Genomic DNA, 15,144 nt, shown 5'->3' on the forward strand with positions numbered 1-15,144 from the left:
ATGATGGGACTAGCCCTTGATGTAACCCCTAGAATCTTTAAACTCGGTACTGGCATTCTCGGTAATGATATTCCGGTGCTCTCTATCATGGCTACGCAGTCTTCGCTGATGCAGGATATCTCTGCGCCGCTGTCTAATAGTACAGGCACTTTAACTCCGTTTAAAGTTAACGATATCTCCGGACATAGTGCTTGTTTCGCTTGAACTTCGGTTTCTGTGGGCTCGCTGAGTAAAAATTCACGCTCGTTTTCTTTGAACATAATGGTGTGTATGCTTCGACAATTATTCTTGTCATTTGCGTCGGGATCCAATTTTATACTAGCCCCGTCTAACTTACAATTAGGGACTGACGTGCGGAGCGGGTTTTCGCCATCCCTAATTAGTTTACCGCACTGTCCTTAAATCCTCTAATTTGCTCTTGTGACAAATTAGCAAATCCATTATTTGCATTCGGTGAAATCAAAAATGTGTTATTACCTCCTTGGTTTGTATCTGAGCGTCTGCTAGATTGCATGCGCGGCCATTCCGTGTTGCTTTGCTCGTGACTTGGCGCTATAGAATATGAATTTCTTTCTCCTTGTCGCGCGTCGTGAATGGTGGTGCTAAAGCTGTTCCCTTTTTCAGACGGTACAAACGTTTGTGCATTTATGCTGTACTGACCTCCGGAATGATTATTGTAATTTGCCGATCGTTCTTTCGTTGTTCGATTTTCGCCTGAATTCTCTCTGAAATTAACTGTCCCCTCCTGACGTTTATTCTCCCACTGTGATTCATTTTCGCGTCTGTCTTGTCGCTTCTCGTTTCTACGACGATAGTACTGTGGTTTATAAAATCCGTTACCATATCGCTGACCTCGATATCTATTGTGATACCAATTACTTCCGCAGTTTTCAACGTTCAGTGTGTGAATTTGAGGTTGTTTGTGTCCGCTGTTCTGCCCTTCATTTCGGTTACGCCAGTTATTGTATAACGGTGTCTGTTGGTTCGTGTTCTTGCGCTCGTTAGTTTCTTTGTGCGTTACCGTTTTATCGAGCTTAACGAGTCGTTCATACGTTAACAGTTGTTCCTTGAAATCTACAATATTACTGTATTGCCGTCCACTAAGTTGTAATTGATAATTGAGTGGTAATTGCGAAATTATCATGGCAATAAACTCTTCGTCTTCCATACGGCAATCAAGATAACGAGTTCTCTCGTACATATCGCTGATATGCGCCTCTAAATTTTGAAATTTACGATTTTCGAATTTTTCAGAATGCAACTGTATTCGCAAATTGCTTTGGATACGAGTATTCCAAAATTGGGATATGAAAGCTTTCTGAAACGATTCGTATGCGTGTACCGAATCTTTCGCCAACTCCCACCAATAATATGCCGTGTTTTTCAAGCAGTGGCTAACGCATTTCAATTTTTCTGCGTCTGTTAACTTAAATGTGTGGCAATATTCTCCAAACTGATTTAAGAATCTTCGAGGGTTTTCATTACTTTTCCCTGAATATGTTGGAACGTCATCCAACCATTTCTTAGAAGGGTGGTGTAGTGTAAGTACCGGATCTGCTGACATAATTGCAGTACTAATATTCGCGGGATTTCGCTCGGCTTCTATCGTTATCGATTTGTTTACCGGCGTGTCTTCCTTGTCGGTATTACATTCGCTAGTGTGGTGAGTCGTTAGTTGGGGCGAGAATGTTGCGATGTGTCTGGATTCTCTTTCTATTTCCCCTATTTTCGCCTCTACCATATCTAACCTTCCTGTTAGACGCTCGCTTAAGTGTACTACTTTATCGTCAGTGCGTTTACTGAATATTTCTACACCTTCAATACGAGTGTGTACACTGGAAAACTTCTGTTGCATCTCGTGCTGTGTTTCAGTTAAGTCATGCCTGATTTCTGCTGTTTCATCTGCAATCCTGCCTAAAGTGTTATTTAAGACTTGCACTAAATTGTCTAGTCTTTCGGCGTTTTCTCGCTCCTTTTGTTCCCTTTCTAACTTCTCCTCCTGTTCTATACGCTCCCGTTCTTGTTTCTCCCGTTCCCGTTCTAGTTTCTCCTCCTGTTCTTTACGCTCCCGTTCTAGTTTCTCCTCCTGTTCTTTACGCTCCCGTTCTAATTTCTCCTTATTCATGAACTGGAACAGTGCATCTAGGGTAACAGTTGGTGTCGGCGGCGAATGACCCAACTCCATTTCCTGCTGTGACTCCATACCAGTAGTCTCGATGTGCTGTTCTGGTACTACTTCTCTAGGTTCTCGTTCAGGACTAGAGTCAGAAGTGTCATTGCTACCTCTCAAAAAATATGACTTCCTACCTGTGTCTGTCATCTTGACAAAATAAAATTACTGTCTGTATTTTTCAAAGTGTCTTGAGTTGTTCAAAAAAAGATCATAAAATAGTCCCTAACGTTGGCTTACACGTTGTGCGCCAAAAATTCTGAAGTGTTTTCAGAATTTTCCCTTTTCTTCTGTTATTTTTCAGACAGCTCCAAGGATGAGCGACCAAAATTTCAAAAGGGTGTGCCACCGTTGGGTGATCAAAAATTCTATAAGTATTTTCAGAATTACTCTATGGAGTATATTTACTAAAATGCCAATATCTATAATGTAAAATGTGGTCTAGTTGGGCGCCGTGAAAACTCTATAAAGTACTAGTACTGTGATTGGGTATGTAGCACAACTACTAACCTCTACAGAATATTAACTAAAATATGTCTTGTTATGTTGATAGTGAAAATAAATTATTCTTAAGTTGTATGTACTGGTGTAGTTTGACTCAGTGTGAATACCAAACAATAAAATGTCGTATAATTCCTTAGCAGTATGTCTCCTTCTCTTTGGTGTAAGTATTCTGACCTTAAAATCAACAAATATAAGTAGTGTGTTTAAAAGCATTAACTTCTCTATGACTGCTGATATCAGTGTAATAAAAACTAATTATTCTTTCAAGACAATCCAAGCTAAATATTTCTGTCTATCTGGTTTAACATACACATGATATGTAAGTATGGTTATCAATCGGAAAAATAAAATATAATGAAAATTTAACTTTTTACTAGGGTCAAAATCATGGTTGTATGGGTGACAATACTCTTTTGCAACATATCCAACTGTAACATGAAACGTGACAGAGTCAATGATTAGCAAGCAACATACAAATACCTTTGAGACAATTATTCATGTTTAAATAGGTTTTTCATTAAACAAAATTTCAATATCCGTTATACTTAAATGTCTTTCAGAACTAATTACGTTTTACGTAATTGTATCACTGAATAATAGTTTGGTTATCAGTCAATATTTTAAATATTATTGAAACACATTTTAACTGGCAAATTAGTCTTTTCTTTGTTTTTACTAGCTCAGTCTCTTTCGGTAGATCAGACTGTCTCAAGACTTCTGGACCTGGGGCTATTCTTTAAACATTCAAGACAATTAATGACTTTAACAGATTTTAACTTTGATATCGTACATATTACTGATCAAGGTCAGTTAACCAGGTCCAGTATGTACAAGCTACAAGTCTTTACGTAGTTAAGTAGTATTAAGTTGTTTTTGCGAGTTTCAAATTAGGTCTTGATCGTAAACATCATAGTTTAAGATATCTTGCCATTAAAATAGGACAGGTAACTTCTCGCTGTTCTTGTTAATTCGGGGATGGGGCAAACAAACCTCGTCGCGTCGTTACAATACCAAGAGGCTGTGGAAAACCTCTCCGAACCCCTGTCTCTCCTCCGATGTTGCTGGTTAAATCTCACTCTCCTCCGATGTCGCTGGTTGGGTCTCCGTCTCGATGCACCTCCTCTCGTGCTGCTGGTACTCCAGCAGGACTGGCGTCGGTCACCTGGAGTCGTCTAGAAGGATGATGTCCTCCGGTACACCGTCTACGATGCCGTCTACCGCTGTCGAACTCCTTCCATCTCGAAGATTGATAGTCCTTTTCTTCTTTTCTTCTTAATTCGTCGTTGATCCAGTTCTATTTATGCTGTTAGTCAAAACTTATCGTCGTCGTCGATTCTTTAGTAGAGCTTCGAACATCGGTAACTACCTCTTCTTCATTGTGTAGTTCCGGTATTTATTATAAAATCATCAATTTCACGTAGATTCTAGCTATTCAGTCGTCGTACCAATGTTTTACGTGATATTCTTACATTCATTTATGACTAAATCACGGAGCTCTTTCTCTCTAATCCTTCTCCCATGATAGTAGAACAGAAACTCCAGTTCCAATTTGTTTCAAACAGTCAAAGCTTTCTCTATTGAACACTCTCCGAAATCACACTGGAAATACTAAATTCTTTAAATAAAATATATGCGCAGTCGAGCGTCCAATCACATATACTCTTTCCTCAGTAATGACCCAAAAACAATATTAAAAGGTGTAAGCTCATTTCCTATTCGTCGCCGTTTAACAAATGTTTGCAAAGACATTTCATAAAATTATTACTTAGATAAAACATGAAAATACTTAAAGAGTAAAACCAAATTGACCTGACCATAGAGATACAATACTGGTAAATATAATTCATAACAGGACTAAGACAAAGTCATAGAGGTAAGAAGTAAAATAATAAACATAAAATTCATTTCTATTGAGGGCTTCTCAAATACCTCTATAACGATTCGTTCATCTCGGTCAATTCGTTCTTTTCTGTGTATGGGATCTGGCTCTTTTATCAGGTGTCGTAACTCGTTCATCCTTTAGAGTATTACGTACGTGTTTTTGTATTTGAATTTGAACATTGCTTTCCGTAGCCAGTGAGTGAATCACAGTTGCGTATATGAAACAAGATTATTTATATTTTATTACTTTTTAAGTTACAAATATTAATATATAGGCTATTTACACTCTAGTGACAGTAAAGTGTTTACATGTAGACCAACACATTTAGAGAAAAAAGACAAAAATTTAATACTACTGCAATTCAGTATGAAGAGAAACAAATGAAGTACATTAATTAACCCAAAAATGGTAAGTGTGAACATTTGTAGTTACTTTCCCTGTTATTTTTTAATTCATACGGTTTTTTTTTTTTTTAGTTTTTTATTTCCAAATTTGTGTATGTGAATGTGAAAAAGCAATTTTAAACCACTACTTAACAGTTGACATTTTCAGGTATAGATACTTTTCATGTTACCCTATTTTATTTGATCAGTTATCGTTTGCTCTTGTGAACATGCGCACGCTGTGATTACTAATTCTTCAGACTCCTGACGTCATGAATCATTTTACGAACGAATCAGACCGGGCGCGTGACCGGTTCTCTCATCTCGTTCTCTCGTTCTCTCCGCGTTTTCGTTCTTCCGAATCTTTCAAGGTACCGGCTCTCAAAGAGCCGGTTCTTTACATCGCGAACGAATCGCAAGATTTCGTTCTCTCAAAGATTCGTTCTTTTTGAACGAATTGTTAACGAACGACCCATCACTACTCCCCATAAGCCAGCCTAGGAGCACAGTCCAGTCGTGCGCAACACTATCCTGTGCGCGGCGCGACATTTCTTGTCCTGTTTCTCCCATTTTGGCTCGCTCTTCGAGAATGATGACGGCAGTGTTTGTCACGTGTTATTGTTCTTCTTTAGTGCGTTTAGTGCGACGTTTAAAAAGTTTGTTTTAACTACTAAGTTAAGTTACTCGTTATGGCCTTGAGTAAGTTAACAGTCTCGGACATAAAAACACTGGTGTTTCTAATTTGTCATTGGAAAGGAAAATCGAAATAAAACAAGCAGGCAGGCCAATGCCTAAACTTATTATAGTGCAAGTGACTAAGTCAAAAAATAGGGAGTTCAGGAGAGAATTTAAGCAGGACATTTACGAGAAAAACCTCGTGGATCTGTGGATGCGAAGAAACCAACCGGCTCTATTGTTTTCCCTGCCTGCTCTTTGCGAAACGAAGTGATGAATCTAGTTCTGTAAGTTTTGGCGTCTCAGATTTGTCTCACTTAAGTCAAAAAATAATGAAGCATGAGAGTGCAGAAACACATTTGAATTCCGTCCGGGAGTTTCATCTTTTGGGGAAATTAGACATTCGCCAACAACTTGATTGTGCCTACCGTTTAAACATTAAACAACATAACGAGCAAGTTACAAAAAACGTTATGTCTTGTCTAAAATTATAGATTGTATAAACATTTGCGGGGCGTTTGAACTCGCACTGCGAGGTCACGAGACAAAAAATCTGCTAATCCTGGAATTTTTAGAGGGTTAGTTAATTTTTCAGCAGAGTTAGACAAATCTTTGAAAGACCACCTTGCAAATGCCACTGTTTTCAAAGGGACTTGTAAAGAAATCCAAAACGATTTGCTAGATTGTATGCTTAAAGTCTGCCAAGAATACATCAAAAAATAAATTTCATGTGCAAGTTTTGTTTCAGTGATTGCAGACGAAACGACAGACATATCATCTTTATTCCAATTGGTTATAGTTTTTCGCTATGTGTTACCTAACGGGCAAGCAGTATAACGATTCTACGCAATTTGTAAATCCTCCAGGACATGATGCTGCGTCAATCGCAGATTGTATTCGCATTGTTTTGGAAAGTATTGTTGACAAACCCGAGAAATTGATATCTCAGAGTTATGATGGAGCTAGTGTAATGAGTGGGCATCACAATGGTGTTCAGGCCATTATTGCACATTACATGCATTGTTATGCGCATCAGTTGAATTTAATTGTGGCACAATCTACAAGCCAAAACCAACAAGTCCGTGTATTCTTTTCCAATTTGAGTGATATAACTAACTTCTTTAGCCACTCACACAGAGAATCTCTGTTCTTGATGGCGTTGTTGGCGGGAGAATTCCTCGTGCTTCTTCTACAAGATAGAATTTTAAGAGCCCTATGTACTGTTAACACGGTGTACAAGTACAGAAAACAACTGATTGAATGCATGAACAAAATTGAGTCGTCATGCAAGCAGTCAACAACAATCAACCAGTCGGGAGCTATTCGACATATGTTGAATGATCCAGTGTTTTTATTTTGGCTGACAGTTTTTCACAATATAATGCCGCACGTAGACATTTTGTTTAATCAGCTACAAAAAAGGAGCATCGATGCCGATAAAGTCAAGAAACATGTTGACAGTTTTCGACTTTCATTTGAGAAAGAAAGAGAGAATATGGATAAAGTGAGAATGCGAACTGAAATGTCGGTGCCAGAGCAGCATAGCATTCTAAAAAAAGAAAGTGGAAGATGTTCATGTAAATAGAACTGTTGCAGCCAAGGAAGTATGTGATGTGATTACTAATCAAGTAAAGGAGAGGTTTTCTTTCACAACATATTATTCTGCGGTATGCCTTTTTGATCACGTCCGGACCACCCGCTTCAAAAAAAAAGGGGGAGGGGGGTTCGGTGATTCTTTATATAAAGAGCCCAATGCTGTGAACCCCCATTTTCAAAAGGCACCAGCCGCCACTGGCTGTGTGTCTGGTTGCGATGATAAATTTGCTGTTAGACACCGCTTCCCAGTTTACGAAGAAACGGTATACAATGAATGGATACAGAGAATAAACGTCGAGAAGCTAAAAACTCCCCACCCTCTTAATGCTGTAGATGTGATTGCAAACTTCGATAGTAATGCTAGCTTGTGACATAGGTGGTTTTAGCTTAAATAGCTACTTAGGTCATTCTTCCACCAATGGTTATACAGTTAGTACTAAAGCTGTAGCAAACCGTATGTATTCGTTACTGCGTAACGGGTGCGCCGTCTATATACGAGTAACGAAACGTTACACACGGCTGCATTTCGTTACTCGTATTTTTCGTATGTTTCACGCATGCGCGCGTATATTCGATGAATTTACGTTACAAAGAACGATGTTTGTTTATTAAGTAATGTATAATTTGGAAATTCGTCGTCCAAGTTGTGCCGGAAATCAGGTATTTCGTCACCTTTTTTTAATTTTTCTATTATTTTAAAATTTATTGGGAATTCTTATTTTTTAATTTATCTGATTGTTAAGGGGGTGATTAACTTTTTGTTAGGCCGGTGTACGCCACATGTTTAAACTTTGTGCCTGTGGACCGAAGCCCCCTTTCTCAGGGGGCCAATCTGATATTTTGCTGTCTAATGTGGACGTGAGTAGCCCGGTTGATTTTCTCCCGCCTGCAGTCACGTCCCGAGTTTGTAACTTTATTTCCCTTCATGACCAAAATTGCATAGAGCAGCTTCTGGGATGCAAGCTACTACTTCTGAGAAGCTTGCTGAGAATAGCAAGTCTCGTCACGAATGGGGCTCCAGTGGCCCGGTGTTCCCAGCGGAGTGGCATTTTCTGTCCACTCTCCCCTCCCCACCCTCCCCGTTAGTTCTGAGAAATCAAGCTAGGAGCAGTGACCTAACGGGAACTTAGCCAAGACGATGGCCTAATTCAAGGACATTCTCCCTGGCCTTACAAAGACGTCCCCGACATCTTGCGGCAGAAAAAGTAACCGCGGGCCTGGTCGCCAGCGGGCAGAGCTCACCCTCGTGACACCTAGTGGCAAGTCAGCTCACCGCCTCAGTTAGTTCCCATTTACGCCGCTAGAGAGCAGCGCCGCCGTGCCATAAGGCACTATGCTTTCTTCTCGCGGCCTGTAGAAGTCGATTCTTTGTAGCTTCCGGTTACCGCCGGTGGAGAGCGCGCAGGTCGTGTTGTCACGCCCGCCTCGGGCACCTCCGTATGTTTTCGGATTAGAATCGAACCTTTCCCCTCCTACCTAGGGCTTTAGCGCCCATTTTAATTAGAAGCCTTGGCTGCCATAGCAGGCACTCAGTACTCTGACCTTGGCTGCTGACCACGTCTTCTCGGCGTCCTTTGTGCTAAGAGGCTTTTTGCGGGAACGGCGATTTTTGGTTGCATAAAAGATTTAGTCAGTTGCTTAAGGGATGTGATTCCATTTGTACAGTAGCCAGGCAGAGTTAGTTTATAGAAAAAGTCATTTGTAGATAATTTTTTTTTTTATTCTTTAAATCTGGTTTCCTTCGCGCATCCGTGAATTCTCGGTACGCGCAATGCTGATGTCGGCGCGAGACACCTCGCGAGCTCTGTTTCCACACCCTGTTTGGTGAGTAAACCTTTTTTTTTCTCCCCAAATTCCCGTTTGTTGGCGTTTCGCGCGCAGACTTGCCAACTTTTGAAACCCTCAATTAGTAAAATACATACAAAATGATATAACACGCGTAAACTGCTCGCGGCAATTAAAAAATTAATAAACTTTCATGATATCACATTTTTTCTTGTAATCAAAATTATGTAATCGTTTTAACATAGTTACATTAACATTGCAGACCAACAATCATTCTCATTATTTACCATTATGGAAACATTTTTGCTTAGTATCACATCAAAGAAAAAACTTCGTTCCTTGTGGTACCCTACAAATCAACAGAGTGTACCTTTGTTACAATATACACTGATATCAGTTAACTTCCAGTAGAATCGCCCTGTAGTAATGGTAATGAAAGCAACCTTGACACAATCATTTTCAAACTTGCATCACAAAATGTTACTACTAGTGGATATAATTTGGATTCAGAGTCATTGCTGCCGTCGATCGCGACTGAAAATGCCACAGTTTGTGAATTACAAACAATTTTATAGTTGCATCTGTTGCCATTTCTTTCACGATAGCCGTCGACTTTGTTCTTGCGCAACCAAATTTTTTTGCTACTTCAGAATTTGAAAACATTTTCCTGAATAACGGGCCAGCGTGATCCGAAACATTTAAAGGAATATTATGTTCAACCAAAAAGATGTAAACATACATTCTGCACGTATTACAGCATTGTCTGTGCTGTTATTTTTAGCGAACTAATCACTAACCTTTGAACTGACTGCGACACTTTTAACATTTGCGAGATGTTTTGAACAGTTCACGTGGAGATTGATGTCATATCTTCCGCCGTGCCCAATGTTGATGTCGCATCTACACACTGAAAAAAATGCGAACTGTGTTCCCTTGCTTGATTTAATAATACACGGAATATCCCGCGTGTATGTATCACGAAATGCCTGAGAATAATGCGTATCACGTTGCAGGGGCATTTTCTTCTTCACTTGTTTCCACTTCCGTTAATTGTGCACATAACATGTTTTTATTAAAAACATGCAATTAATTTGTTTCCTAACCTGTAATAAACTAAATCAAAATTGGCTCAACTTTAACTGAAGAATCACCACATATGCTTATGCACGACACCATCTTGCCAAACTAAAAATGATATTTAAAATGGTTCGTGATTGGTTGTAAGCGCATCAATTTAACTCAGGCGGCCAATAAGGAAAGATATACAATCGAACAACAAATTACGTGGTTCGCTGGCCTTCGACCAATAATATAACTCAATTACCGCACTCGTTTCCACAGCAACAACACATTAGACTTGCGCTTAATAGTTCGCGACCGGGAGCGCTCCTTTTAGTTCGCAGCTCCTTGGTGAACTAGGTCGCTCTTTTAGTTCGTCCGCTCCCATCTCGAATTCAAAGAAGACAGGTTACAGATAGTTCGTTCGCTTTGCTACCGCTACTGCAGGCGATCTTCTTTGTATGTTATAATAGTTATTTTTTAAAATGATCAGTGTTGCGAATGCCTAGATTATTATCATTTTTTGAGTTATTATACATGAAATGAGTAAATAAAACAATAATTTACATAATTGGGTAAAATGGCGTATATAACAGTTCTGTTTTTAATCTGCACTTAAAATACACTATAATCGAAAAATTTTAATTTATAAAAGGATTTATTTTATAGCTAGTTTAAGAAATATTTATGAAATGCGTTTATTTTAGTGAATAAAATACCGTTTTATAAATAAACAAATTATATATTTTTTTAAGAAATAATCAACAAAAAATGTGTTATTATGTACAGGCTACAAAATTACGTAAATTATTAAGAAAAAATACCCATTACTCTTCTAATTTGTTACCTTACAATTAAACATAGAAAAACTAATAAAAACTCATAAGTAAGATTCTATGCTAATATTGCTTAAGAATGTGTATGTTCATTAGGACCTACATATAATCCACTAAATTTAGCAAGTTCAACAACACTTAACATACACTATAATCGAAAAATTTTAATTTCTAAAACAATTTATTTATTAGCTAGTTTAAGAAATATTATTTATGAAATGTGTTTATTTTAGTGAATAAAGTACCGTTTTATGCCTATAAAAATGCAAATTTAATTTTTTTTTAAGTTTTAGAATTAATCAACAAAAAATTGTTTGTCTGTAAAGTCGGTTTACGGACGAAAGTTTAACGTGACGTCATAACAAAACATTGATGAAATGATAACATACTTTTATGAATAAAATTTAATCATTGTTATTGAATGATCACTATTTTGTATGGATACAAAGAAGGAGTGAAATGAAATCTACAATTTAATTGATAAATTTACTTTTATTTGCACGCATTAATTCAAATATGTTTATTACTTTAACGAAGATATTATTTTAACTATAACTTTTATACATGTTCGCTATTTAACTTCTTCCAATCTGTGTTATCTGTTAAGGATAGGACGATGATAGGAAAAGTAGGAAACGAATGGGAGTGTTTCAAGTTTAATGTGCCTCGAAAAAGTCAAATCGATGGTTGTTCCAATCGAGTGGAAGAGAGATAGATGCGGCGCAAGCGTACAATGAGCGTAACGGGACACAGCGTAACGGGACACTTTTTCGTGCGTGCAGCCGGCGTTCATCGATTCATTAGACGTCACGTCAAAAATAAGTTTATTTAACAATGGTTTTATATAAGTCAAAATTTTAATATTAAAGTTGTCATCAGCTGTCAAAATTATTTTATGAATATTGAAATCATTTTGTAAACACTGATATAACTACCTAATGTAATTATGTCTGACTTGTTCTCAGTATACACACCACGGTTTCCCTACCCCGAAGTTACCATGCTCGGACTCGAGTATAAAGCTATCATCTGAAAATGTTTCATTGCAGTAAACATTTGCAGCGATCAAGAGTCAACATTTTTGTAAAGTCAGTATCCATTAGACGTCTGAAATTTCAGCTATCCGACCCGAGCAGATAACGATAGCCAGCCAAAAAGACCAGCGACAAAGCCGTAACTAATACCCGAAAGGGAGAACGAGTGATGACTTTTGATAAGAGCCAGATCATGTGCACAGAATTAAAAGAAGGAGATCGGAAAAAGAACGAACTAATGAACTGAGGAGCGAGGGATCTGGGAACTAGTTCGCGTAGTTCGTCTGTGGGAGCGCTCTTCCGAACTAGTTCGTTCGCGAACTACACAAGTCTACAACACATGGCAACAGCTTTCACAAACCATAGATACAATAAAACATTAGGCAGACGGAAAATACATGTTTTAATAAACGTCTGGTACTTAAAATTCGTAAAAAAATACAGGCATCTTCGTACAATCGTAAAACGGACGTGATTTTCGTACATTTTACGAAAAAATCGTAAAGGTTGGCAAGTCTGCGCGCGGACTGTGTATGACTGTCTGGACGCAGGTCTAATTCGTTTTGAATTTGACATGTGTTTCAGACAGGGTCAAAGTTTCCGGGGAGAGAAATTGCCCCCCGCATGATCTCGGGACCTGCAGCTGATTTCCCCCTTTAGAAGAGTTTTCCTCTCAGTCCGACGTCATCCTGGGAAGACCCGGGTGATATGAGCTATATATATTCCACTTGCATAGAAGGAACTTAATTAATTAACAAGATACCAGCTAGCAGTGCTTTAAGAATGTAATCCTCAGAACATGCAAAATCAAGGAAACTCATATATATGTAATCGGTGGGAGAATCAAAGTTTGGTGCTATACTTGAAATTTTGTTAATGTAATCATTTGTTTGTTAAGTTGTTATATGTATTGTTTTAAATAATGTAGGGGGGCCCCCTTTACTTTGTTAATTACTAAGATTTTTATTATCATGTCGAAATAATGCTAAAACAAAACCTCTTAAAAATAAACCAGGATAACCTATAGACCAAGCTGTTTATATAGCATATTTATTTATCATATACCTTCTTCTACATAACGATCCACGAACTCCCAAGTTACTAGTATGCAGGGAGTGTAAATTTTGTCTTGTTCACCGCCTCGTGTCCCCCCTGGTAATAAATTTTAAATTTCTTAATAATTTGCCCAGCTGTTTCCAAGGTGTTTTTTTTAATTAATTTAAAATAATATAATTTTTGGGCACGAGGGGCATTACAATTGGTAGCAGAGCATGGTTTGGTCTATAGGCATACCTAAAAATAAAATTAAAAAAATATATTAAAAAAATTAATTACTTTTTTGGATTTAATTTGGTAATAGCAATATTGTGAACTGATCACTGGTACACCCTGTAGTTATATTGCTTTTTCTATTTTAAAATTTATATTGAGTTTTAAAGTCCCGTGCGGTTTAGTCTGCGCGCGGCGCGAGAGTTCTCTGCGCCCAGACGTGCGGCAGGCCGGCTGGTCTACACGTGCCTTATCTCTGCCACCCCTTATTCTCCCGCTCTGTCCAGCGACACGACCCGCAATCTGAGGGCGACGACACGGCCCTGTTCCTCCCGCACACCCCTCTCCCTCTGTCTGTAGAGGCAGGGGACCTTGCGAGCGGCAGGTCAATCCCCCTGTTGATGTATACAGGTGGTGCAAGTAAGCTGACAGTGGAAGTTCGCGCAGTTGTTTGAGTAGCACGGCGACATTATACACAAATAAGTTTGGGCACATACCCCTCCACCTTGAAAGTGTGACTTACTGCCCGCTGTGGGGGAACTTTTGAAGCTTTATTTTGTACTAAATAGGCCCCACACACACACTAAAACGTTGGGCTGAATAAAACTGTGTAATAAATTAGATTTCTTGATTGTGTGGCTCTTCACTGGTAATGTGGATATAAGGTAAGTCACAATTAGGTGTTACTTGATTGATTTGGAACATACATAAATATACACTGGAGTAGGTGAAATCACAAATGACACAACACAACACTTTGAATATTAAATATAGAATTATTTTATTCCAAGGTAAAACTATTTCAAAATTTCAATCTTATTAATATATTTAATTATTATTCATATCCAAAACAACAACCTAACTTAACGGTGACATCATAGTAATTCAATAAAATTTCAATTACCAGGAGTTATGTTGCGCACATTTAAATATTTTCAAAAGTCTTAATTTGGGTTCGTTGACACTACACAGTTTTTAATTAATGTTTTTAGGGAACTTAAATCAATTTACCTCGGCTAGTTAGGTTCAAACAGTTCATCGGCAGAGCTCAGAGCCTCTCATCTATAGGACCACTGAGTCTGTTAATGTGTAAATTCGTAAAATTTATCTCCAAGTATTATCTAAATCATCTATAAAGTCAATTTAATTCATGAAATCAATGTTTATAATAAGTTTCGGCGACGATGTGACGTAAAAACGGGAGTTTCGTGATTCGTGCATAAGATTAGGGCACAAAAATCTGGGCACTTTTATTACTCACGTTAATCACTCCTATGATATTTATCTTTTTAGATAAATCCTATTTAAATGTTCTGAACTCCCTAATGTTCATAATTATCATCCACTATCCGGGATGCCTGATGCTAGATAGCTAATTTTCAGGATTTAAAATCGCCGACGTCACGAAGTTGCCGCTCATTCAGCTGGCCATTGTAGAACTCTCTTTCTTACTAGTTTCCTCAAAATAACCAGTAAGACTCACTTTTAAATGGTGGCCCGTGATTGGCCAAAAGGACCGTTTCAGTCACAGTCACAGTTACCGAAAACGTAAACTCCGAACGCAACAATTGCGCGGATAACAAAATTTCACTTAAAATTTAAATACATAAATATTAAAATTATAATTTACATTATAAAATTACGGCGTTAATTTTACCGTTTACAGTTTTCAAGTCCATTAGTCCTTAGAGGGGTATCAACAATACCTCGTTCAAATAGTCCGGTAAAAATCCAAAGAATCACTTTTCCATAGACATACATAACCAAATATTGCCGTTTCTGAAAATAAATGATATTATACATAGAGCGAACAAAAATAAAATAAATCGTAAATAATAATAAATAATTAAACTGTCAAAACAAACATGTTGCAGTACAGATTTTGCCGCCCTTGTCAATTACATTGAACAGTGCTCTTTGACCTGTTCAAAACGGTGCAATGTGATTGGCA

This window comes from Bacillus rossius, chromosome 13 (assembly GCF_032445375.1).
Source record: "Bacillus rossius redtenbacheri isolate Brsri chromosome 13, Brsri_v3, whole genome shotgun sequence".
Taxonomy (NCBI): domain Eukaryota; kingdom Metazoa; phylum Arthropoda; class Insecta; order Phasmatodea; family Bacillidae; genus Bacillus; species Bacillus rossius.